General features: G+C 44.3%; 1 protein-coding gene across 1 annotated transcript in view; it reads right to left on the bottom strand.

Moving 5' to 3' along the window:
- Positions 1 to 26222, bottom strand: part of LOC122934726 — a 121828-nt gene extending 95606 nt beyond the window's left edge. Inside the window, exon 1 of the mRNA XM_044290392.1 lies at positions 26118 to 26222. The gene's annotated coding sequence lies outside the window, so the exon portion shown is untranslated. The remainder of the gene's footprint in view (positions 1 to 26117) is intronic.
- Positions 26223 to 27385: the final 1163 nt, after the last annotated feature.

The raw sequence follows: 27385 nt of genomic DNA, 5'->3' as shown, positions 1-27385 counted from the left end.
TACTTACCTGATAAACTGGTCGGATCCATAGCCGCTGGCACTCCTTGCACTTTCTTTTTGCACAGTGCTGCTCCTTTTTGTATGCGTTCTATTTATAGATATAGGGATGACCGCAAGTTCAAGCTTTCAGATGCAGTTTTGGAATTCTTTCTTTCCTTTTATCATGCACTCCTGATTTTGGCTTCCAAAACTGCATCTGGAAACTTGATTGTGCGGCCGGACCCTAAAGGTACATTGATGTGGTTGTATGGTGCATGAACATGTTTAAGAAGTAAAGTAAAATGAATGATAACATATAATGAGAACATCTGTGGGTGCACAGACTGTTTATGTATCAGGAGGCTTGTACACATTGCATTGTGGTCTTGTATTATAAAAGCTCTGGAATTACATCTGCTATGTGAGTGTGAATAGACTCATGTTACCTCAGTCTTCCCAATGGGACCTGAGCCAGGGTATATTCCAAGTTAGAAGCATAACTTGGCAGTATGATATAGTGAATATTCTGAGAACAAGTTCACCGAGGACTGAATGTTTTTATTTTGATTGGAATTTGATCCCAGTGCACGTAGATGTTTATACTGCAAAAATATTAGCATTTTTTAATCCATGTATTAGTTCAGGGGTGGAAACAGACATATTTTTAACCTAACCCCTTTCCTCCACCCCTACTGTTAAAGACATACTTGAAAACCATTACATACAGCGCTACAAACATACAGGAGAATCCTTTGACATTCTGACATATTCTCTTTCATTATCTTCTCCATTCAGACCAAACCGCCTTGATGACTTTTTTCAGCCATCTCATGTCTCTGCAGAGTTTAACGAAAATATGATAAATACATTAAATAACAAGCTACCTAACAAAATAAAAATAGCTGTGTCTAGGAAATAGTTTGTCTGACTAACAGTGTATCCATAATGTCCCCCAAAATTAATTACGCTAAGCTGATACTGTGCCAGGGTGCCCCCACAGTAATAGCGCTCCCCAAAGTCCCACCAATAGAAATAATTATCTGCCAGCGTGCACTCAGTGTTAACAGTTCCTCCAATAGTAATAATGTCCCTATTGTGCCCCAATAGTAATAATGCCCCCATAGTGCCCATGCTAGTAATCAAGTTCCCCATAGTCCCCCAGTAGTAATAATTCTCCAATGAGTGACAGAAGAAAAATGTCCCCTTATAATGTGCACCAGTACAAAAATACCCCCAATAATGTGTGATCCTTTCCGATCAGACCCCTATATCAGACATCAAATCAGATCCTCAAATCAAACTATCAGATCAGATCCTCAGACCCTCGTATCAGGGCCTCAGATCCTCATATCAGATCCACAGACCCCCTTATTGGATCCTCAGACCCCCATAATAGATCCTCAGACCCCCATATCAGATGGTCAGACCCCTGATATCAGATGCTCAGGCACCCATATTGATGCTCAGACCACAATATCAGATGCTCAGGCCCCCTTATCAATGCTCAGACCCCCATCAGACCTCAGATCAAACTCAAAATAAATAAACTTACCTCTCCTGCTCTGCCGCGGCTAAACATGTCCAGCGCTGCACTGTCACCTGACTGTGTACAATGTCATTTCATATTGCGCACTGTATGTCCTGGCACTGTTCGCAGTCTGGGCAGTGCAGTGCGGCCTGGAGGGGACCAGGGAGTAGGGGTGAATACAGCTACCCCGCATCCTGCCGACTAGTGAGCTCACTAGTATTTACTTTATAAGATGCACTTATAAAGTGAAATATATGGTAATTAGATGTGCGCTACTGGCAAGCTTGGCCCTATGGGCCCCTGGCTTAGGGGACGATCGCAACTGATCGCTGTGACCCTTATAGCTACGTCACTGAATTGTGGTAACGGCCACACAAAGTACATCTACTGTATATTTACTTTATAAGATGCACCAGGCTATAAGGCGCACCTCAGGGTTAAACAACAGAAAATCTGAAAAAATGCTTTCTCGGTCATCCTTTAAGGTAATCTGGTTTACTGGTATTTCACGAAAGTGTAGTGGTCAAGGTCAGTAACTATAGGGTGTAGAGTGTGTTTGTGTGTGGGGGGGATAGTTTTGGTCAGCTTTTGTAACCCTTACTGTGACCTCTGCTGACCATTGTACCAACCACCAACAACACCAATCTTGGTGTTTGATCTGGACCTTCACCTCACAGCAGATTTAATTATGTAGACCTTTACAAAAAGTAGTTGAGCACCCCTGAGCCAGATGATTCACATATATATTCAGTGCCTATAAAAAAGGACCTCCTTGAAGTGTCATATATGACGTAAGCAGTGTTAATGTCAGTAAGACTCCATTATAAGATGGCATCTGTGCACAGATGTTTACATTAAGCTTGTATACCAAGAGAGTGCACAATGCGTAGACTCCAAGTGTTATCTCCTTTCTTCTTATCTCTTTTTCCTTCTTAGCCAATGAAATAATGGCATGAGCCTCAGAGGGGGACACCCCCCCCCCCCCCTGAAGAAGTAAAACGGCTTTACTCATTGTAATAACAAAGAGATTGTCTGTGACCAGCTTGCGTCAGCGTCTAGTCTCTGCGCTGGAACCTATCAGCTACGCTATATCACAATGTAACCTACACTGACTATCTCCCACTAACTATCTGTATTATATATATGAGCTGTCTAACTATCTAATGTAATTGGATAAGGAATAGGATCCAGATGAAAGCACAGAGCACAGTAATGTCACTGCTCTCTCTCTCTCTCTCAGAACTGCAAAAAGAAAAACTGCAGAAAATGGCTGCTGGGGAGTTGTTTATATAGTAAGCGGTAGGCAACTTTCCTATTGGTTGCTAGGAATGTTGCTAAGCTCTGACAAAAATGATGCAGCCTTCTCATTGGCCCACAAGCAAGAAGGGAGGTTACTGATGAAAAAAAAAAGTTGAATATTCGCGATTACGAATATATAGCACTATATTCTACATCATCGCAAATTCTCAAAGTGCCGATATTCACAATAAAAATTTGCATTTAGAATATTCGCGATCAACACTAGCGTACATCTTTGACCAAAGAACACAGAATAAAGATGCAGAACACATTAACTGGGGAATAAAAGTCCAAATTATTTATTTAAAAAATGGCAAACCCCCGACTCACGAAGAGTCACCCTCTAGCATTCAGGAGAGGAAAACCCCCTGTGGAGGAAACCTCTGGGAACCATGGCTGGAGGGCTGCCCTTCCCCTGGGCTCAGAGGGTAATACCACTATGTGGCTGCCACATAAATAGTAGGGGAAGGGGTGCAGCAGTCGGGCTGATCTGGTTGGCTAAGCGGGTGTCCCTTTCCTCCCACCTGCTAGAACCTCCAAATTTCGTCAAGGTGCAGTGGGCGGGGGCAATAGCTTAGAGTGACCGCTTTCACCATACCCGGGACAGAGGGTGACGATACAACACACAGAATGGAAAGCATAATCTATATACCAGCGTCAAGAGAGGTTACAGGGAGGTATAAGAGGAGAGGACTACAACTGCCAGCATGCCCAGGTCGTTATTATGGGATATCAGAGGATGTTTCAGGAAGAAGGTCTATAATGAGAGGACTACAACTCTCTGCATGTTGAGGCTGATATAATTTGATAGTAGATTACAGGGAGGAGGTAGAAAAGGAGAGGACTACAACTCCTAGAATGTCCAGGTTGTTACTATGGGATATCAGAGGAAGAGAGAGGGTATAAGAGGCTGATATAATGTGATATCATAAGACGTTACAGTGAAGGGGTAGAAGAGGAGAGGACTACAATTCTCAGCATGTTCAGGCCGTTATATGATATCAGAAGATATTACAAGAATCAGGTTGAGGAGACGAGAACTACAAATACCATCATTTCCAGGTCTTTACTATAAGATATCAGAGGGCACTTAAGCGAGGGGTATAAGAGGAGAGGATTATAACTCCTAGCATGTCCAGGCAGGTATTATGTGATCTTAGAGGATATTTCAGGTAGGGGGGTATGAGAGGACAGCATAGCACTGCCATACACAGATACAGCTCTGCTACACACATAGCTCTACTATACAGACATACAGCTCTACTACCTTCACAGTTCAGTTACATATATACAGCTCTGCTACACACAATTAGCATGTTTAGTAAAAACTCACATCTCCCTACACAAGTGCTGGCTGTACAGTCTACCTGCCATGGCTCCTCCCATTGATTACATCATCAAAGGTCCTTAAGCTGTACTGGAGTTCTCATCTCCTCTCAGTACAGCGCAGGACCTTTCTCCCCAAGCACTGAAGATCTTGCTGTGCTCCATGTCAGCTGGAAGAGAGAGGTGACTGCAGGTCCCCCTTCCTTACTGGGCCCCTGTGCAGCTGAACCTGCTGCCCATGCGGTATGTCCGCCCCTGTATTAGTTTCTGTAAAGATAATTAGTGAATACTTTTTGTTTTTCTTTTTTTCTTTATTTATATATCAATCAGAATTTGTATTGAAAATAGCAAGAAACATTTGTAATGCACTATTATCACAAGGGCCTGAAACCGCAGGTCAGGAATAAACGGATACGTTTTTTATAATGTGCACTCAGACACCAAACTGAACTGGTGCATTTTTAGTCATGATGAAAATGTGTCCATTTGGAAGTAAATGAAGTCAGTGCATCACTTGTCCTTTGAGACATATGTATAGGACATTACAGTAGCCCAGGCCTGACATTATAATGGTGTGTCTCAGTGTGGACAGATCTTTTGATGGGAGGAGGTGTTTCATTCTTGCAGTGGTGAGGTAATGCTCAGGTAAAAGTAGGACAAGTTAATAATAGCAGATACCTGGTCCCTGAGAGATACTTTGCTCATTGATAACAACACCCAAAGTGCATACACGGTCTAAGCTTTGACGGAGTTATGAAGGGATAGAGGTGCGGTTAGGCGCTGACCTTTGACCAAGAGAACTTGAGTTTTAGCCAGCTGGCATTTGTCCATTCTTGTATTTCAACTGAGCTGGAAGTTATAACTGGAAATGAGCAGTTCATTGAGTGATTCAGTGCAAATCATTGTTCATACAGCAAAACAATATACCAAGAGTATAAACATACAGTTGTTAACAGAATCCCTATAGTACTGCCTTGTGGAGCACTAGCTACAGTACCCTACGTGCCCCTGTATGGTGTCTCTGTGCAGCCCTGTATTCTCCCTTACAAGCAATTTGGTGAGAAATACCTCCATGTGGCCGCACATTTGCTGGAACACATTTTTGCAATTTTTGTCACAGATATATCTGACAAAAACACTATGTGATATGTCTACAATTAGAGGCATTAAAGTACATCATAAATCAGGGATCAGCAACTTCCAGCTGAAACTACAACTTCCAGAATGCTCCATTCATTTCTAGGAAATTACAAGAACAGCCAAGCTAATGTGCAGGCTGGGAGTTGTAGCTTCACACCAGCTGTAGTGCTGAAGGTTGCTGCCCCCTGACATAGGTCCATAGACGTCTATGAATCCGTCCATACCTGGATCTGTATGGCAGCAGTGCACACTAAGGTTTTAACTGGGTATGCAGTATAATCTGGTGGAATTAGAAGAATGGATGCTTGCTTATTTCTCAGTTATCATCATGTTAAACTATCTCATACTGATGAACTGCAGGGCAGGAGAACGATGTCAGCAGGAGCCAAGTAACAGAATCTCCTCTAGGTAGTTAATTACTTATATTAAAAAACAGGACATGACCACAAAGATAAGGCCTCTTGCACATTAACTTATTTTCTTTCCGTGTCCTTTCAGTTTTTCTTTTTTTTGTCGACCGTATGCGGAACAATTCATTTCAATAGGTCCGCAAAAAAAAAAACGGAAGGTACTCCGTGTGCATTCTGTTTCTCTATTTCCGTTCTGCAAAAAAAATAGAACATGTCCTATTCTTGTCCGCCTTACGGACAAGGATAGTACTGTTCTATTAGGGGCCAGCTGTTCCGTTCCACAAAATACGGAATGCACACGGATGGCATCCGTATGTTTTGCGGATCTGTTTTCTGCAGACCGCAAAATACATATGGTCGTGTCCAAGAGGCCTAAGGCTGTTATTCTCATTTGAGGCAAAGCTTTTGTCAGTCAGTGAGGTTACGTTTTCTGCACACTAAAGTGCCATTAGGCAATATACAACTACTTAATGAGGATGTCACTATTTTCACAAATAGTGGGATTGTAATAAACAATGGTTGCATTCTTAAAGGGGGTGTCCATAATTTTTAATCCCTAAAGCCTAATGCCAAAAAGCCTCCCTTTGTAATGAACTGCAGCACTAGTCTCTGTGCATCTTGGGTTTCTTAACTCCTTCAGCCTGCTTCCTAAAAGGTAAAACATTCCCATAGTATATGGTGGAAAAATACTTCACTGCAATTGAAGTGGAGGGTGCGCAGACCAATGTTGATCCCTTCCATCCACCAGAACTCCTAGCAGAGCTTTGGTCATGCCTCCACAATAAGCATTCCATAGTGTGAGATCTCTATGTACAATACACACATCTTAACATCTATATATGTGTTGTCTCTCACTGCTAACTTTTGACTTGGTGTTCAGCAGTTTAATCTCACTTCTCACATCTGCAGTTTTTTATGTCAATAAACTGGACCTGTAAGAAACTGAATGGGAAAATGGTGACTCTATTTTTATTCTGTAGGCAGTTCTGTAGCGACCATAGCAGAACAGACAGATAGAGCCGGACTGGGGGCGCAGCCTTAGGGGGAGGCGACCATGACAGGGGGCTGGTTTGAGGGAGCCCCTGGGAGGAGATTGGCCAGTTCAAGTAAGGGGGAGGGGGGGAGCGAGGGGTTAAAAGAACGAGGGTCTGGGGGGAAGGAGGCCATTTTATGGTAAAACCGAGCTGCATGCACCTGCACCCACTTGTCCCACCTGCACTAACCATGGACGTGGATTCCATTTTGGCGGATCTCAGGTCGGCCCTCGTTCAGGCCTCAGCAGGCCTTTTCAGCAGCGCAGCAGCGCCACCTTGTGGTCGGGACCAGGAACGGTGGGCACTCTCCAGGATCCTGATGTGGATGAGGCCCCTCAGCTAGAGCAGTGTTCCAGAGGGCACGGAGCTGCTGCGGACCTTGGCAGCAGGCCCTCGTCAGCCAGGCAAGTCGGGGAGGAAGGTGTCGGCGTGCATGTAGTATCCAGGGAGGATCCGGAAGATTGCGTCCCTGGCCCCAGCCCAGCCAGGGGACATCCGTGGGAGCTCGCTGTGCCAGGACCCTCTCAGAGGACCAAGCGTCAGGAATCAGGACCCTCGGCTGATGGGGTCACAGCACCCATGCAGCCAGGTGAGGCACCATGGTGACCTTTATGTCAGTTAGTGTCTGGGGGGGCTGGGGGGTCTCAGTCGGATTTGAGTAAGGGGCTGGGCCAGCTCTTGGGGGGTTTGGTGGGGTTGTTAGCGAATTTGGGGGCGGCAGGGAATCCCGCGTTACCGTTGGGGGGCCTGGGGGGTGGCATCGGCGGGTTGGTAGCGTCCGGGCCATTGCCGGCGTGGGGTGTGGGTGCGGCCGCGGGGGGGCCGCCAGCTTCGGGTACACCCACGGTGGTTTCATGTGGTACTTCGGCGTCCGTTCAGACGCAGGTAGGTGGGTCTGATCAGGAGGAGGTGATGCGGTTAGATGATAGGGCGAAGGGTGAAGTTTATGTTTGTTTCGAGGGCCCGTTGGGGGCACATTTGAAGCAGGAGGTTAGGGAGCGCATTTGGAAAGGGGAGTATGTGGATGTATTTTCCTTACTCCCTTTGGACAGGTTCAATTTGGATAGGGCGCGTAAGGATGAGGGTAAGAGGGAGGACGAGGAGAAGCGTAGGCACCGACTGATACCGCGGACGTTCCCTAACTGGTTGTAGGCGTTCGCGATATTGGCCAGTGTGATAGGGGAGAAGGCGCCGGAGTGCTGCTCCGCGCTTTTTTGTTACCTGGATGCTATTGGGGAAGCTTACCGTGTGTATGGGGGTATGGCATGGCTGCGTTATGACGAGCAGTTTAGGCAGCGGAAGGCGGTACGCCCTAGCAACAAATGGGATCACCAGGATATCGCTTTGTGGCTAAAAGTGACGGCGCTGGTTCGGTCTGGCCAGCCCTTTCGGAACGAATCAGGGGCGGGGGGACAATCCGGATTCGCGGCAGCATCTGCAAAGGGGTTGTGTTTTTTATTCAATGAGGGGGGGTGTAAATTTGGAGCCAAGTGCAAATTCAAGCACGAATGTTCCACCTGTGGCGGGTCTCATGGAGCCGCGCGCTGCTTTAGAGGGGCAAAACAGAAGGGGGGCGAGAGTTCTGGAAAAGGGGGAGACACCGGTGCGTCTGGAACAGATGGACCGGTTTCTCGCTAGATATCCAGATAGGGGGGCTGCGCAATTGTTGCAGGAAGGTTTTTCGGGGGGGTTAAAAATTCATTTTTTTTCCATCGGGGCCCGTGTTGCTTAAGAGGAATTTGCAGTCGGCAAGGGAGCACCCTGGGGTGGTGACTAAAAAGTTGGAACCACCTTTGCAGAACTTGCGTGTTTCGCCTCTGGGGGTGGTCCCAAAGAAGGAGGCGAATACTTTTCGCCTGATTCAACATCTATCCTTTCCTAAGGGATCGTCGGTCACCGACGGTATTGACCCGACATTGTGCTCGGTAGTCTATACCTCGTTTGATGCGGCAGTGAAGTGGGTTAGGAAGTTCGGGAGGGGTGCATTGATGGCGAAAACGGATATTGAGTCAGCATTTAGATTGTTGCCGTTGCACCCAGAGAGCCTGCATTTGTAGGGTTGCTTTTGGGAGGGTGCGTTTTTTGTTGATCGTTGTTTGCCAATGGGGTGTTCGTTGTCCTGCGCGTATTTTGAGACGTTCAGCTCTTTTCTAGAATGGGCGGTAGTGGATTCCTCCGGATGTGAATAACTTTTTCACTATCTGGACGATTTCTTATGTATTGGCCCCCCAGGATCCAGGGTGTGCTCTTTACTGTTGCACACGATGGAGGCTTTGTTTGATTCCTTCGGGGTTCCCTTAGCGGCAGGGAAGACGGTCGGGCCGACCACGGAATTGAGCTTCCTAGGCATAGTGATTGACTCAGTGAAGATGGAATGTAGGCTGCCCTTATACAAGGTTGAGGATCTAAAAATGGAGGTCGATAGGGCGCGGCGACTGCGGAAAATACAATTGCGGAGCCTACAGTCACTCCTGGGGAAGCTGAATTTCGCCTGTAGGATTATCCCCATGGGTAGAGTATTTAGTAGGCGTTTGGCAGCGGCAAAGGCAGGGGTGGCGGCGCTGCACCATTTTATTAGACTGGGGAAAGAGCTTAGGGCGGATTTGCAAGTTGGGGCATTGTTTCTGGAGCGTTATAATGGCAGAGGTCTGTTTATGGGCGATGCGGTAGACTCCTTTGATTTTGACCTTTTCTCTGATGCTGCGGGGGAAGGCGGTTTCGGGGTCTATTGTGGGGGGCAGTGGTGTGCGGGGGGGTTGGCCTGATACCTGGGTGGAGAGAGGCTGGGTGAAGAATTTAGCGTTGCTGGAGCTGTTCCCCATTGTGATGGCAGTGATGTTATGGGGGAAGGAGTTTAGGAACAAGAAGGTTCGTTTCCACTGTGACAACTTGGGGGTGGTGCAAGCGATTAACGAGTTGTCGGCTTCTTCTCCGCTAGTGGTGCGTCTATTGCAGAGGCTAGTGTTGGAGTGTTTGTCACTCAATGCTTGGGTGGTAGCAGTGCATGTGCCAGGAGTTGATAACTGTATCGCTGATGCTCTCTCTCATTCACAGTGGGAGCGTTTCCGTCAGCTGGCCCCGGGGGCAGAGGAACGCGAGTTGTCTGTGAGAACTTCTGGAGACACCGTAGTGGGTCTCATACGGGCTTCACTTGTACCCAGTACGTGGGAGACATACAATAGGGCATGGCAATGCTGGGAAGATTGGAAGACCAGGTTGGCTGTTGTTCATTGGGCATTGTAGAGAGGAGGGGTGGTCTGTCTCTAGGATTAATAGTTGTGTTTCGGGATTGGCTTTCGGTTTTCGTCTTAGGAACCTGCCGGACGTCACCAAGTCTTTTCTGGTGGTGAGGGCTTTAAAGGGTTGGCGGCGTTCTCAGTCAGGGCAGGATGACCGTAGGCCGGTGTCTTTTGCTTTGTTGTTGAGGTTGGGGGATCAACTAGTCGACGTCTGTGCCTCATCGTGGGAGTTGCGTTTGTTTCGGTTGGCTTTTTCGCTGGCATTTTTTGGGGCATTGCGTTTGGGCGAGTTGGTTTCTCCGTCGGTTAACAGACAGGGTGGCTTGTTCAGGGACGACGTGGACCTTTTTCAGGACAGGGTGGACGATCAAAAACTGATAGGGAAGGAAGGGGTCGGAAGGTTGTTTTGTTTGCTGTCCCGGGTTGCACAATGTGTCCGGTATGCTGCTTGAGGGAGTACGGGGTTGCGGTGGTGGGGGCGAATTCCCCTCTCCTAGTGCATGCGGACTGGGTCTTTCCTTTCCCGTTTCCAATTCACGGCGGTCTTTAGGCGGTGTCTAGGGCAGTTGGGCGTAGCACTTGGGGGTTACTCTAGCCACTCTTTTAGAATCGGGGCCGCGACAGAGGCGGCCAGAGGTGGGCTAGGGCAGGACGTGATCATGCGAATAGGAAGGTGGGAATCGATTCGTTTTAGATCTTATATTCGCCTGGATCGTTTGTGATATTGTATTGTATTTTGTCTCATCCCGTATGGTATGCTTTTGTTCTCATTATTTCGTTACAGGTTCGGACCCAGCGCTAATCTGGATAATGGGTCACTCTTATGTTTTCTGGGGAGCCATCCGGGCAGCGGTTCGGCCGGATGGACAACAGTTGGGGATTGACCGGTCGGTAGCGGTGGTAAGATGGTTGGGGCGTAGGGGAATGGTGTGGGGGGGGCGTGTTACCTGAGGTCCACAAGTTTGTTAGGTTGGATAGGGCGCCGGATGTGTTGGTGTTGCACGTGGGGGGCAACGATTTGGGGGCGTGGCCATTGCGGGAGTTGGTAAAGGATGTTAAATTCGACCTACTCCGGTTGTGGGCGCTCTTCCCCAGTCTTATTTCCGTTTGGTCGGACATTGTTCCCCGCAAAGTGTGGAGGGGAGCGCGGTCGGTGGAAGGGATAAATAAGGCTAGGATAAAAGCTAACCGGGCCATAGGGCGGTTCATTGCTAGGAATGGTGCAGTGGTAGTACGGCATACCGAACCGGAGAAAGGGGCCGGGGCTTTTTGGCTGGTATGACGGTGTTCACTTGAACACAGTGGGGATTGACATGTGGTGTCTGGCGATACAGGAGGGCATTGAGACAGCTTTGCGAATGTGGAGGGACGCACAGGCTTAAAGGGGTTGTCCGGGTTCAGAGCTGAACCCGGACATACCCTTATTTTCACCCCGGCAGCCACTCTGAGGCTAGCATCGGAGCATCTCATGCTCCAATGCGCTCCAGTGCCCTGTGCTAGATCGCGGAGGGCACTGGCTCTTTTGTTTTCAATAACACACTGCCGGGCGGTAACTTCCGCCCGGCAGTGTGTTCGGTGACATCACCGGCTCTGAGGGGCGGGCTTTAGCTCTGCCCTAGCCGATTTACTGGCTAGGGTAGAGCCAAATCCCGCCCATCAGTGCCGGTGACATCACCGGGGTTCCTGTCAGCCCCATAGAGAGCCCCGGTACGTCACCGGAACTCAGAAAAATGCCTTTTCCCTGTGCAATTTAGCGCAGGGCAAAGGAGAGCATGTCAGGAGCATGGACTGCCTGGGTGAAAATGTCAGGGGGGCTGCCTGGGTGAAAATGGAGGGCTGTCCAGGTTCAGCTCTGAACCTGGACAACCCCTTTAAGGTGTCAAGCATGTGCGTTCGTGGCGGTGGGAGGTCCTTGAAGTTGGAGAGATTCAGGTGACGAGGATGGGAGGGCTCCACGGTTGGGGCTGGACTCCTATGGCTGGTGGTCGGTTGTTGCGGAATTTGGGCGAGCCATCAGTGGTGCTTAACGGCTGGGGGCAAGTCGGCTCAGAAATGATACTGGCAAAATTCTGAGGTTTGGGGCTTCCAGGACCTCCCCGTGTTACTCAGGGATATGAATAAGTTGGTTATATCTTATGGGGATGTTTTGTGGGAAATAAAAGGTTATTTATTCATGTATGTGTTTTCAATAAACGGCTGCTGTGGCCGATATAATCCAACTTGGTGTCCGTGTCTTATTGAGGTTCTGACAAGGCCAGTTTAGAGGGTTAGGGCTGGTGGTAGGTGAGTTAAGGGTTAGTATGTGACTGATCATGAGGGGTGAGCGGGTAATAACCAATACCCCGTCAAGCAATTGCCTTTCCAAATTCTTTATTCCCTGCTCGTCCTAATGTGATTAGGAGACTGTGCCACTCATCTCCATGGGAAGCATCTGGTTTTGAAGTTCCATCCCATATATTTTAATTGGGGCAGGCTGCAATACCAGACACAGGCCACAGATAAGAGTGGAACAGTTTGTAATATACCTTGTCTGATAATCTCAGGCCAAAGCATGCTTACTGTATGTATGTAGAAAAAATGGGCCCCATGCTTCCAAACATCATCAGCTCAATTGAAAATGTCAAAGATATTAAATGAATTAAGGGGGCTATCTGGAATTACTATGGTATTTAACAGATATGCTTATGCAATTGCTTACCTCATGTATAGAGTTGAGCTAAGCAAGCTTCGGTTGCTTCATCCGAAGTCGCTTTGTTTAAAACTTCAGAATAATACTGTATGGAGATTTGTCTAACTAACTTCAGCTCATTGGAGCCCATACATTCTAATACTGTACGGAGACAAATCTCTGTACTGTTTTATTCAGAAGTTTTGAACAAAGTGACTTTGGATGAAGCATCCGAAGCTCGCTTCTGTCAACTCTACTCATGTAGATTTACACCATTTTTTTTTCGAATTTGGAACCTTCTGACCTGTTTTCACCTTGTAAACTAATCACTTTGGTTTACATCCTGTATCTAGCCCTTCCTATACCTGTATCCAAGCAAACCCATGATGCACTCCTCCTTTCTCTGCCAGCTCTCTAGCACCGCCCATAACAGTGCCCAGCTAGTTTATAGCTTCTACCACCCAGCTAATTAAACAGACACTTGCCCATCTATGACCCTGCATGGACATAACATCACAGGAAATAAGAAAAATCTACATAGACATTATCATGTGACCACAGCCCAAAATGGAAGATTGGAGCAATAAAGGTAAAAGACTCTGTAGTACAGAGATCAATCATTGCACTGGGTCAGCCTCTGTTAGACAATACACATTGTCCTGCCTATATTCACAATAAATCTACAGGAAGCAACCAGACTTCACAACTCCACAACTTGCGTCTTAAAACTGGGAAAATAACAACCAAACTCTGATACAAAGGTGAGGTTGTGGAAGACATTTTCATGTCACAGGTCATACACCATTTTAAAACTAAGCACATAAATAAAACAAAAAGGTACTCAGCAACATCTCTCCCAGGCAAAGATTTCAAAGCAGACTGGGGTTTCAAGATGTGCTGTTTAAGCTCTTTTGATGAAGCACAAAGAAACGGGCAATGTTTCAGATCGTAGATACAGTAGTCAGCAGATCAAAGACACATCATGCTTACTTGCTTTTGAAATTGGAAGATGTCCAGCATGTCAAAACCAGCAGAAACCCATCTGACCCAGGCACACCCACCTACTGTTCAGTGAAATCTGTCCAGAAGTGGTCTTCATTCCAGAATTGCACTATTCATTGTTGAAACAAGGCCAAACAACTCAACTATGCATAAAAACTGGGTTGTAGAAAAATGGAATCAGGTGCTCTAGACTAATGAGTCAAACTTTTAAATATGTAGCTGTAACAGAAAACAACAACTGAAGGGCCTGCAGGCAACAATGAAGCATGGTAGAGGTTCCTTGCAAATTTGGGGCTGCATTTCAGCAAATGGAGTTCCTGGTGGTGAGGATTAATGGTGTCCTCTAGTGTTGATCGAGCACTAAAGTACTCTGGTAGAACACTTTGCGATGCTCGGGTGCTCTACAGATCACCAGAGGACAATGGAAATCAATGGGAGAAACCGAGCATTAAACCAGACACCCCCTGCTCTAAAGAGGGGAGGGTGCCGGGTCCCACTGAGGTCTATGCAGAAGATTGTTGTACAGTGAGGGAATCCCCCAGTGTGAGTCTGGGGCTTAGGAGTCCCTGCTCTGACTCTATATATAGCTATTAGTGATGAGCGGCAGGGGTCATATTCGAATTCGCTATATTTCGTGAATATTTTGTAGAATATTAGCGAATTTGAATATTAATTATATTCAACAATTTTTTTTAACTCGAAAAATCGTCAAGGTAATGATCGCGTAATATAAGAATTTTCATAATGCAAATTTTTATCGCAAATTTTTCAATTGCCGAGCAAAAACATGATTCCTACCTGCTTCTTGCTTGTGGGCCAATGAGTCATAGCACTATATTGAATATATTAGTTTTTTCGAATATTCGTAATATTCTAAAACAAGAATATTCGCAATACAGCGAATATTCAAAAAAAACGAATGTAGAGCAATTTAGCTAATATAGTGCTATAATCTTTTTTTTAATAGTTGTAATTTTTTTCCAATCTGAACTTCAGATGAGAAAAAAATTACAACTATTAGACAAAGAAGATTATAACACTATATTAGCTAAATTTCTCTATATTCTTTTCTAATATTCGCTATATTGCGATATATTCTTGTTTTAGAATATTACGAACTTTCGAAAAAGCAAATATATTCGATTAAGTGCTATATATTAGTTTTTTAGACTTTTTAGACTTTTTTTTTACCATTTCAAGTCATGATTCCTCCCTGCTTCTTGCTTGTGGGCCAATGAGACTGGCCCACAAGGAAGAAGCAGGGAGGAATCATGTTTTTACTCAGCAATTGAAAAATTCGCCATAAAAAGTCACATTACGAAAATTTGCAATAAAAAAATCTTGAATATTCAAAATTACAAATATATATCACTATATTCTAAATATTCACAAATTTTCTAAGTACCTATATTCGCAATTCGAATATTCGTGATCAACACTAATAGCTATGTCCATATATGGAGTCAGTGTTTGGGGACACCCAGTGTATTTAAATATAATTTAGCCTCTATTTCTGAAAGGTTTCTGGGATTTGAACGCACAACCTTCTACATTAGAGGCAAGAACTTTAACCACTCAGCTATAAAGCTGAAGGACAAACTATCTCAGAAAAACCTCATAGGTTTGTCATGTAGTAAGTATTCCTATACAGCAGAAGTATCATTTTATATTCCAGTGCAGGTTAATATGTAGCTGTATAGTGTAGTGGTTAAAGTTCTTGGCTCTAATGTAGAAGATTGTAAGTTCAAATCCCGGCAGAAATGTTTTAGATATAGAGGCTAAATTGATATATTTTTTAGTAATTGTAAAAAATCTATGGCACAAAATAAATGTGTAATTACAAAAAAATATATATTTTTTTTTATTTATATATACACACACAGGTGAAACTCAAAAAATTTGAATATCGAGCAAAAGTTGATTATTTCAGTAATGCAGATTAAAAGGAATTGCATTAATGCAGCTTAAAATTAGAATTTTTTGAAAAGGTTCAATATTCTAAGCTCAAAGTGTCACACTCTAGTCAGCTAATTAATCGGTACCCCCTGAGCAAAGGATACCTCAAATTGTGACTTTGGGGTTTCATAAGCTGTAAACCATAATCATCCAAATTATAACAAATAAAGGCTTGAAATATCTCGCTTTGCATGTAATGAGTCTATCTCATATGTTAGTTTCACCTTTTAAGTTGCATTACTGAAAAAAATTAACTTTGTACAATATAACATTTTTTTGAGTTTCACCTGGATATATATATATATATATCTCTATAGATATATATATATATATATATATATATATATATATTAATCATACTTCTGATATATATATATAAATTCAAGTTAGCCTCTATTTCTGAAAAGTTTCTGCTGGGATTTGAACTGACAACCGTCTATAGAGCCAAGAGAAAGGAACCGTAACCACTAAGCTACATGTTAACCTGTAGTGAAATATGAAATGATACTTCTGCTGTATAGGAATATTTACTACATGACAAACTACTATTAGGTTTTTCTAACACAGTTTACCATACAGCTTTATAGCTGAGTGGTTAAAGTCCTTGCATCTAATGTAGAAGGTTGGTAGTTCAAATCCCGGCAGAAACTTTTCAGAAATAGAGGCTAAATTGGATTTAAAGGGAGTCTGTCACCAGATTGTGACCTTATAGACCGCTTACATAGCGCTTTAGCATAGCAGTCTATGATTCTAATGGTACCTTTGATGTTTGTTTGTGAAGTTCCCCCAAGGCAAAAACGGACTTTTATTCAAGGCATCGCAAGTGCCCAGGGAGGGGTTCACCTCGTTGGAGCCCAGGCTGTTCTGCCTCTTTTCACCATATCCCCGCCCCAGCCTCTTCCTCTGCCCACCCCGCCCTTCCTTTACGTCCTCCTTTTCTGCAGCAAGATGCCGCGCCTGCACTATCCATTGCTTGGCCGGGGCATGCACACTGCGATGCCCATTGTGGGCACGGCATCGCAGTAGCTACTACGCATGCGCCGGCCAACGGTGAGAAACAGCGGCAGGGAGGCGGACCAGAGACACCCACAATAGGCATCGCAGTGCGCATGCCCCGGCCAAGCAATGGATAGCGCAGGCGCGGGATCTCGCTGCAGAGAAGAACGACGCAAAGGAAGAGCGAGGTGGGCAGAGGAAGAGGCTGGGGCGGGGATATGGCGAAAAGAGGCAGAACAGCCTGGGCTCCAACAAGGTGAACCCCTCCCTGGGCACTTGCGATCCCTTGAATAAAAGTCAGTTTTTGCCTTGGGGGAACTTCACAAGCAAACATAAAAGGTACCATTAGAATCATAGACTGCTATGCTAGAGTGCTATGTAAGCGGTCTATAAGGTCACAATCTGGTGACAGACTCCCTTTAAATACAATGACAGGTGTTCGGTTGAGCATGCTCGGTCAACACTAGTGTCCTCAATGCTGAGAAATACAGGCAGATACTTATCTATCATGCATTACCATAAGGGAAGCATCTGATTGGTTTCAAATGTATTCTGCTTCAGGACAATGATCCCAAACATACAGCCAATTTTGTTAAGAACAAGGAATCCTGGAAGTGATAACATGGCCCAAGAGAGCCCTGATCTCAACATTATTCAGTCAGTCTGGGATTACATGAAGACACAAATGGATGTGAGCAGGCCTCCCCAAAATATTTGTGGTTAGTTCTACAACCTACCTGACAAGTTCCTTTAAAAACTGTGTGCAGGTGAACCTAGAAAAATGGATACTGTTTCGAACGCAAACGGTGGTCACACCAAATATTGATTTTATTTAGGTTTTTCTTTTGTTCATTCACTTAGCATTTTGTTAATTGATAAAAATAAACTATTAACACTTCAAGTCTGCACCCGCCTAAGACTTTTTCATACATGGATTATAGTGTATATACACTGAACAAAAATATAAACGCAACACTTTCGGTTTTGCTCCCAATTTGCATGAGCTGAACTCAAAGATCTGAAACATTTTCTACATACACAAAAGACCCATTACTCTCAAATATTGTTCACAAAGATGTCTAAATCTGTGTTAGTGAGCACTTCTCCTGTGCCTAGATAATCCATCCCACCTCACAGGTGTGGCATATCAAGGTGCTGATTAAACAGCATAAATATTGCACAGGTGTGCCTTAGACTGCCCACAATAAAAGGACACTCTGAAATGTTCACAGCATTGCCTTACTGGGGGCAGAAAACCAGTCAGTATCTGGTGTGGCCACTATTTGCCTCACGCAGTGCAACACATCTCCGTCGCATAGAGTTGATCAGGTTGTTGATTATGGCCTGTGGAATGTTGGTCCACTCCTCTTAAATAGCTGTGCGGAGTTGCAGAACATTGGCAGGTACTGGAACACGCTGTCGTATACGCTGATCCAGAGCATCCCAAACATGCTCAATGGGTGACATGTCTGGTTAGTATGCTGGCCATGCAAGAAGTGGGATGTTTTTAGCTTTCAGGAATTGTGTACAGATCCTTGCAATATGGGTCTGTGCATCATCATGCTGCAACATGAGGTGATGGTCGTGGATGAATGCACAACAATGGGCCTCAGGATATTGTCACAGCATCTCTGTGCATTCCAAATGCCATCAATAAAATGCACCCGTGTTCGTTGTCCATAGCATATGCCTGCCCATACCATAATCCCACTGCCACCATGGGCCACTCGATCCACAATGTGGACGTCAGCAAACCGCTCACCCACACAACGACACACACGCTGTCTGCCATCTGCCCTCAACAGTGAAAACTAGAACTCATCCGTGAACAGAACACCTCTCCAACGTGCCAGATGCCATCGAATGTGAGCATTTGCCCATTCAAGTCGGTTTACGACGACGAACTGCAGTCAGGTCCAGACCCCAATGATGACGACAAGCATGCAAATGAGGTTCCCTGAGATGGTTTCTGACAGTTTGTGCAGATATTTTTTGGTTATGCAAACCGATTGTTGCTGCAGCTGTCCGGGTGGCTGGCCTCAAACAATCATGGAGGTGAACATGCTGGATGTAGAGGTCCTGGGCTGGTGTGTTTACATGTGGTCTAAGGTTGTGAGGCCGGTTGGATGTACTGCCAAATTCTCTCAAACGCCTTTGGAGACGGCTTATGGTAGAGAAATGAACATTCATTGCATGGGAAACAGCTCTGGTAGACATTCCTGCAGTCACCATGCCAATTGCACGCTCCCTCAAACGTTGCGACATCTGTGGCATTGTGCTGTGTGATCACCTGTGCAATATTCATGCTGTCTAATCAGCATCTTGCATATTCCACACCTGTGAGGTGGGATGGATTATCTTGGCAAAGGAGAAGTGCTCACTAACACAGATTTAGACAGATTTGTGAACAATATTTGAAAGTAATGGGTCTTTTGTGTATGTAGAAATTGTTTAAGATCTTTGAGTTCAACTCAGCCAAAAGTGCTGCGTTTATATTATTTTTGCTCAGTGTATATATATATATATATATATATATATATATATGTATATATATATATATATATATATATAAACACACATACATACAGTTGCAAGAAAAAGTATGTGAACCCTTTGGAATGATATGGATTTCTGCACAAATTGGTCATAAAATGTGATCTGATCTTCATCTAAGTCACAACAATAGACCATCACAGTCTGCTTAAACTAATAACACACAAATAATTAAATGTTGCCATGTTTTTATTGAACACACGAAGTAAACATTCACATTGCAGGTGGAAAAAGTATGTGAACCCCTAGACTAATGACATCTCCAAGAGCTAATTGGAATAAGGTGTCAGCCAACTGGAGTCCAATCAATGAGATGAGATTGGAGGTGTTGGTTACAGCTGCCCTGCACTATAAAAAACACACACCAGTTCTGGGTTGGCTTTTCACAAGAAGCATTGCCTGATGTGAATGATGCCTCGCACAAAAGAGCTCTTAGAAAACTTATGATTAAGAATTTTTGACTTGCATAAAGCTGGAAAAGTATCTCTAAAAGCCTTGCTGTTCATCAGTCCACAGTAAGACAAATTGTCTATACATGGAGAAAGTTCAGCACTGCTGCTACTCTCCCTAGAAGTGGCCGTCCTGTAAAGAAGACTGCAAGAGCACAGCGCAGACTGCTCAATGAGGTGAAGAAGAATCCTAGAGTGTCAGCTAAAAACGTACAAAAGTCTCTGGCATATGCTAACATCCCTGTTAGCAAATCTATGATACATAAAACACTAAACAAGAATGGATTTCATGGGAGGATACCACATAGGAAGCCACTGCTGTCCAAATAAAACATTGCTGCAAGTTTACAGTTTGCACAAGAGCACCTGGATGTTCCACAGCAGTACTGGCAAAATATTCTGTGGACAGATGAAACCAAAGTTGAGTTGTTTGGAACAAACACACAACACTATGTGTGGAGAAAAAGAGGCACAGCACACCAACATCAAAACCTCCTCCCAACTGTGAAGTATGGTGGTGGGGGCATCATGGTTTGGGGCTGCTTTGCAGGGCCTGGACGGATTGCTATCATCGAAGGAAAAATGAATTCCCAAGTTTATTAATACATTTTGCAGGAGAACGTAAGGCCAACTGTCCACCAGCTGAAGCTCAACAGAAGATGGGTGTTGCAATAGAATAACGACCCAAAGCATAGAAGTAAATCTGTAAAGAATGGCTTTAACAGAAGAAAATACGCCTTCTGGAGTGTCCCAGTCAGAGTCCTGACCTCAACCCTATTGAGATGCTGTGGTATAACCTCAAGAAAGCGATTCACACCAGACATCCCAAAAATATATTTCTAAACGGAAACAGTTCTGTAAAGAGGAATGGTCAAGAATTACTCCTGACCGTTGTGCACGTCTGATCTGCAACTACAAGAAACCTTTGGTTGAAGTTATTGCTGCCAAAGGAGGTTCAACCAGTTATTAAATCCAAGGGTTCACATACTTTTTCCACCTGCACTGTGAATGTTTACAAGGTGTGTTCAATAAAAACATGGTAACATTTAATTCTTTGTGTGTTATTAGATTAAGCAGACTGTGATTGTCTATTGTTCTGACTTAGATAAAGATCAGATCACATTTTATGACCAATTTGTGCAGAAATGGTGGTAGGGCATCATGGTTTGGGGCTGCTTTGCTGTGTCACAGCCTGGACAGATTGCTATCATCGAAGGAAAAATGAATTCCCAAGTTTATCAAGACATTTTGCAGGAGAACCTAAGGTCGTCTGGCCACCAGCTGAAGCTCAACAGAAGATGTGTGTTGCAACAGGACAACAACCCAAAGCATAGAAGTAAATCAACAACAGAATGGCTTAAACAGAAGAAAATATGCCTTCTGGAGTGGCCCAGTCAGAGACCTGACCTCAACCCGATTGAGATGCTGTGGCATGACCTCAAGTAAGCGATTCACACCAGACATCCATATACAGTCCTGATCAAAAGTTTAAGACCACTTGAAAAAATCATATTTAGCATGGCTGGATCTTAACAAGGTTCCAAGTAAAGCTTCAACATGCAACAAGAAGAAATGGGAGTGAGACAAAACAATTTTTTGAGCATTCAATTTAATGAAAACAACAAATAAATTGAAACAGGCTGTTTTTCAGCTGATCAAAAGTTTAGGACCACACCTCCAAAAAAACTCTAAACCCCCCCAAAACAGAAATCCAATTTCCAAACATGAACTCAGTAATGAGTAGCTCCGCCGCTATTGTTTATCACTTCCAAAATTTGTTTCGGCATGCTTGATGCAAGCGTTTCCATGAGGGAACATTTCTCCAAGTGGTGAAGACGGCCGCACGAAGACCATCTACTGTCTGGAACTGTTGTCCATTTTTGTAAACCCCCCTTGCCATCCATCCCCAAAGGTTCTCAATTGGATTTAGATCAGGGGAACACACAGGATGGGCCAAAAGAGTGATGTTATTCTCCTGGAAGAAGTCCCGTGTCCTGCGGGCATTGTGTACTGTAGTGTTGTCCTGTTGAAAGACCCAGTTGTTACCACACAGACGAGGGCCCTCAGTCATGAGGAATGCTCTCTGCAACATCTGGACATAGGCAGCAACGTTTGACGCCCCTGCACTTCCTGAAGCTCCATTGTTCCACTGAAGGAAAAAGCACCCCAGACCATTATGGCGCCCCCTCCACTGCGGTGCGTAGAAAACATCTCAGGTGGGATCTGCTTGTCATGCCAGTAATGTTGGAAACCATCAGGACCATCAAGGTAAAAAAAATTCTCATCAGAGAATAAAACTTTCTTCCACCATTGAATGTCCCATGTTTGGTGCTCTCTTGCAAAGTCCAATTGAGCAGTTCTGTGGCATTTAAGGAGACAAGGTCTTTGAAGACTTTTTTTTGTTTTTGAAGCCCTTCAGTCTCAGATGCCGTCTGATGGTTATGGGGCTGCAGTCAGCACCAGTAAGGTTCTTAATTTGGGTCGAGGATTGTCCAGTGTCTTGACAGACAGAAAATTGGATCCTCCGGCTCAGTGCTTATGATTTTTTTGGGGTCTTCCACTTGACATTTTTGTTCCATAACCCTCAGGATCATTTAAGAAATTCTTACTGAGAGACCCTGCTTATGCAGTTCAACAACCCGACCACATTCAAAAAGGGAGAATTTTTTTGCCTTCGCCATCACAACGTGTGATTACCTGACAGAAATGACACTGAATCCACATCTTTGCACAGATTTGGCCTTTTAAAGGCATGTGGTCCTAAAATTTGGATCAGCTGAAAAACAGCCTGTTTCAGTTTAATTGTTAATTTCAATGAATTGATTGCTCAAAAAATGTTTTGTCTCGCTCTCATTTCTTCTTGTTGCATGTTGAAGCTCTACTTAGAACCTTGTTAAGATCCAACAATGTAAAATAAGATTTTTTGCCATTTTTCTTAAACCTTTGATCAGGACTGTATATATACAGGTCCTTCTAAAAAAAATTAGCATATTGTGATAAAGTTCATTATTTTCTGTAATGTACTGATAAACATTAGACTTTCATATATTTTAGATTCATTACACATCAACTGAAGTAGTTCAAGCCTTTTATTGTTTTAATATTGATGATTTTGGCATACAGCTCATGAAAACCCAAATTTCCTATCTCAAAAAATTAGCATATTTCATCCGACCAATAAAAGAAAAGTGTTTTTAATACAAAAAAAGTCAACCTTCAAATAATTATGTTCAGTTATGCACTCAATACTTGGTCGGGAATCCTTTTGCAGAAATGACTGCTTCAATGCGGCGTGGCATGGAGGCAATCAGCCTGTGGCACTGCTGAGGTGTTATGGAGGCCCAGGATGCTTCAATAGCGGCCTTAAGCTCATCCAGAGTGTTGGGTCTTGCGTCTCTCAACTTTCTCTTCCCAATATCCCACAGATTCTCTATGGGGTTCAGGTCAGGAGAGTTGGCAGGCCAATTGAGCACAGTAATACCATGGTCAGTAAACCATTTACCAGTGGTTTTGGCACTGTGAGCAGGTGCCAGGTCGTGCTGAAAAATGAAATCTTCATCTCCATAAAGCTTTTCAGCAGATGGAAGCATGAAGTGCTCCAAAATCTCTTGATAGCTAGCTGCATTGACCCTGCCCTTGATAAAACACAGTGGACCAACACCAGCAGCTGACATGGCACCCCAGACCATCACTGACTGTGGGTACTTGACACTGGACTTCAGGCATTTTGGCATTTCCCTCTCCCCAGTCTTCCTCCAGACTCTGGCACCTTGATTTCCGAATGACATGCAAAATTTGCTTTCATCCGAAAAAAGTACTTTGGAGCACTGAGCAACAGTCCAGTGCTGCTTCTCTGTAGCCCAGGTCAGGCGCTTCTGCCGCTGTTTCTGGTTCAAAAGTGGCTTGACCTGGGGAATGCGGCACCTGTAGCCCATTTCCTGCACACGCCTGTACACGGTGGCTCTGAATGTTTCTACTCCAGACTCAGTCCACTGCTTCCGCAGGTCCCCCAAGGTCTGGAATAGGTCCTTCTCCACAATCTTCCTCAGGGTCCAGGTCACCTCTTCTCGTTGTGCACCGTTTTCTGCCACACTTTTTCCTTCCCACAGACTTCCCACAGACTTCCCACTGAGGTGCCTTGATACAGCACTCTGGGAACAGCCTATTCGTTCAGAAATTTCTTTCTGTGTCTTACCCTCTTGCTTGAGGGTGTCAATGATGGCCTTCTGGACAGCAGTCAGGTCGGCAGTCTTACCCATGATTGCGGTTTTGAGTAATGAACCATGCTGGGAGTTTTTAAAAGCCTCAGGAATCTTTTGCAGGTGTTTAGAGTTAATTAGTTGATTCAGATGATTAGGTTAATAGCTCGTTTAGAGAACCTTTTCATGATATGCTAATTTTTTTAGATAGGAATTTGGGGTTTTCATGAGCTGTATGCCAAAATCATCAATATTAAAACAATAAAAGGCTTCAACTACTTCAGTTGGTGTGTAATGAATCTAAAATATATGAAAGTCTAATGTTTATCAGTACATTACAGAAAATAATGAACTTTATCACAATATGCAATTTTTTTTAGAAGGACCTGTATATATATATATATATATATATATAGTGGTGATGTGTATAATATAAGTGCTGGGAGGCGTGTATATCCCACCCAGATACTTCAGCTGGGTGAGATAACTGAAATCCAGAAAGCTGCAATGGTTTAAGCAAAGTGTAGTTTGCTGAGACAGTTTTGTCTATATGTTGTTCTGGGCTGGATTTCATGTGGACTGGGGCATAGGTTTGGTACTGGGATCTGCCAGTCCACACCCTTCCACTGCATGTATTGTCTTTTACCGGATGTGATCGCAGGTGAGGCCTGCTGCTGGAATCACAGAGGGATAAACAACCCTCTGTGTATGACTTGGGGGGAGAACGACTGAGGAAGCCTGAGAGAGATGGGGAACCTGAGAGGCTCTGTGTGGTCTCAGCCAGGAGGGCTGAGGGGCCACGAGGCTTTGTAAAGCCTGAAGTTTGGGGGGCCCAGAGACACCTACGGAAAAGGGTCCCACGGTCAAAGTCAGGAGGACTTCTGGACCATCTCCCCCCAAGGGTGCTGGTGTGGTCACAGCCTGGAGGCTGCTGGACCATATATAGCTGAGGAAGCCAGATCTGATCCTGTTTGTGAACGGCGCTCTATAGGTGAGGTAGAGACAACACGTGTATTAGGTAGAGCCCAGACAGGCATGTGTTTATTTTTTATGTTTATGTGTGTGATGGTGCTGAAGTGCCAAAATAAAGCACCTTTTGGACTTGAACCCCGTTGTCAGAGGAGAAGTCTGTGATTGCGACCTCCTGAGAGAGAGTGATCCCTAACAATATATATCTATATATAGATTTACGTATGAAATTGGACAGCACTCCAAGACTTGAAAAAACGTGATGTCTTTATTCACCCATGTGGAACAATTGCACCGTTTCAGCTCACAACTGAGCCTTTCTCAAGCCTTTCCTAGGCTTGAGAAAGGCTCAGTTGTGAGCTGAAACATTGCAATTGTTCCACATGGGCGAATAAAGACATCAAGTTTTTTCAAGTCTTGGAGTGCTGTCCAATTTCATACGTATATTAAGGGTGAGAAGCTAATTCCCTTGGACCTTGCACCTGAGCCCTGACTGGTGCCACCGAATCTCTTCACCTTCTCTATATATAGATTTATATAGATGATGACTGACACCGAGTTGGTTTTCAGTGAACATAAGCCACATGAGATTCATTTTGTGTCACATTATTGTATTGCAATTTTCACTGTTATTAATTAATTTATTGCTCATCATGTTTGGTATCATCTCACTGGTTTATATACCTCACTTTGACACAGGTCACATTGCTTGATAAAGGTCCCATTGAGCTGGGCCGAAACATAGCAATGAAGTGTTGAAACCTTGGGGAAATAAAGTGGGTCCATAACCTTTTTATTCACATTGGAGCGTTGCCTTGTTACTTTCTTAAGATATATATATTTACAGTAATGTATTCTGATCTATTCTGTTATGCAAGACAATAATATATTCAATTTAACTCTGATAGTATGATGACTTTACTATAGATTTCTGACTGATAGCACATTACTGGCTTGACCTGAGTCAGTGTAATCAAAGAGAATATTTAGTTCTCTGCAATTAAACTGTTATCAGCATGATGTCTCTTAAGAGTCTAGGCTCATTTTTAAATTTGATGAACCTTCTCACAAATGATTATAAAGGGCATAAATAAAAGTCAAAAGACGGATGGTAAAGAATGAAGACATTGACAAGAAACACAATGGTGCTGCTATGGTTCATCCCAAATTTTGCAAAGTCCATTTAAATAAGCCCCTATTTCATGAATGGCAGGCACGATATACTGTGAGCGCACGCTTCCCACAGCAATTACAAAGTAAAATACATTATTTTAAGCAGTTCCTCTTGTCTTCTGTTCAGAACCACTAACAATAACTTTGGGATATGCAGAGTGGCTTATCTAAATGTTTGTCACAAGTGACATACTTACAATTCCTTAACCAATTTCATTGTTTCAAGGAGGCCGACAAAATCTGTGACAATACTGCATCGGAGATCGTGTTTGAAACCAAGTTTCAGGAAAACTTTGTTGCTGGAGCTAGAACTCAAAAGAACCGCAGGCAGAAGATAGCTTATAAAAATAACTGCCACTCTGATAAAATAAAAAGTCTGCTTCATGCTGCATGCAAGAAGTAAAGACAATATCACTTCACTTTCCTTTATGTGTGGTGACATTGTAGGTGAAAGTCATGTTAGTCAGATTATTGACTACCAGTGTTCAGGGTTTTTTAACCATAGGGCAAAAAGAGCACATGCACAACTTTCCAAATAATGGTCCTCCCTGAATTCATCACTTGATGATGTCACATGTCACATGCAACAGACACCTAAAACCAGGGGCGGATTGGCCATAGACCTTACAGGGAAATTTCCTGGTGGGCAGATGTCTAGGGAGAAGGCCCCTCCTCAAGGCTGGCAAGTGGAAGTTTTTGAGGATGTATTTTGTGCTGATGTCACGGACAGTGTACAGGAAACAAGACAAAGCAACATGCATATATGACTCACTGGATCCAAAGCTAAGGAACCATAAGGGAGACCCCTGCACAAGACCTGAGACTTTCCCTGGCTGCTCAGCCTATGCAACGATCCCAGAGGTGGATGGTTGCATATCCACGTACCTCGACTATATAACCCCTGAACACCCTACAATAGTGAGGGGACACAACCACCGGCTCCCTACACCAGACACGGAGGGAGTCAGGGTCACCTGGGATCCAGCAAACAGAAAATAACAGATACATGTTCAGCACTTAACTTTGTAGCAGACTGGAAAACAAGATCAGCATGCACACACACTCCAGGAAGTAGTATAAGCCGCCCAGTAATGCATTATGGGGCGGAATTTAAAGGGATGCAATCAGTCCAACCACATGACAGCTGAGAGAGGCTAACGAGATGAGGAACTGAACATCACAACAAAGAAACTCAAGGAGGAGGTTCTGAAAGGCTTCTGTCAGAGCTTCTCAGCTGTCTGGTTGTGACAGTACCCCTCCCTCTACGAGTGGACTCCGGACACTCAGAGCCCACCTTCTCAGGATGGGACCTATGGAAAGCCCTGATGAGACGAGAGGCCTTAATGTCCGTCACTGGGACCCACATCCTCTCCTCAGGACCATAACCCTCCCAATGAACAAGGTACTGGAGAGAACCGCGGACAAGCCGAGAATCCACAATCCTAGAGACCTGAAATTCAAGATT

The sequence above is a fragment of the Bufo gargarizans genome, chromosome 4, assembly GCF_014858855.1.
Source record: "Bufo gargarizans isolate SCDJY-AF-19 chromosome 4, ASM1485885v1, whole genome shotgun sequence".
Taxonomy (NCBI): domain Eukaryota; kingdom Metazoa; phylum Chordata; class Amphibia; order Anura; family Bufonidae; genus Bufo; species Bufo gargarizans.
The sequence above is the reverse complement of the archived record's forward strand: the minus strand, read 5'-3'. Positions and strand labels throughout refer to the sequence as shown.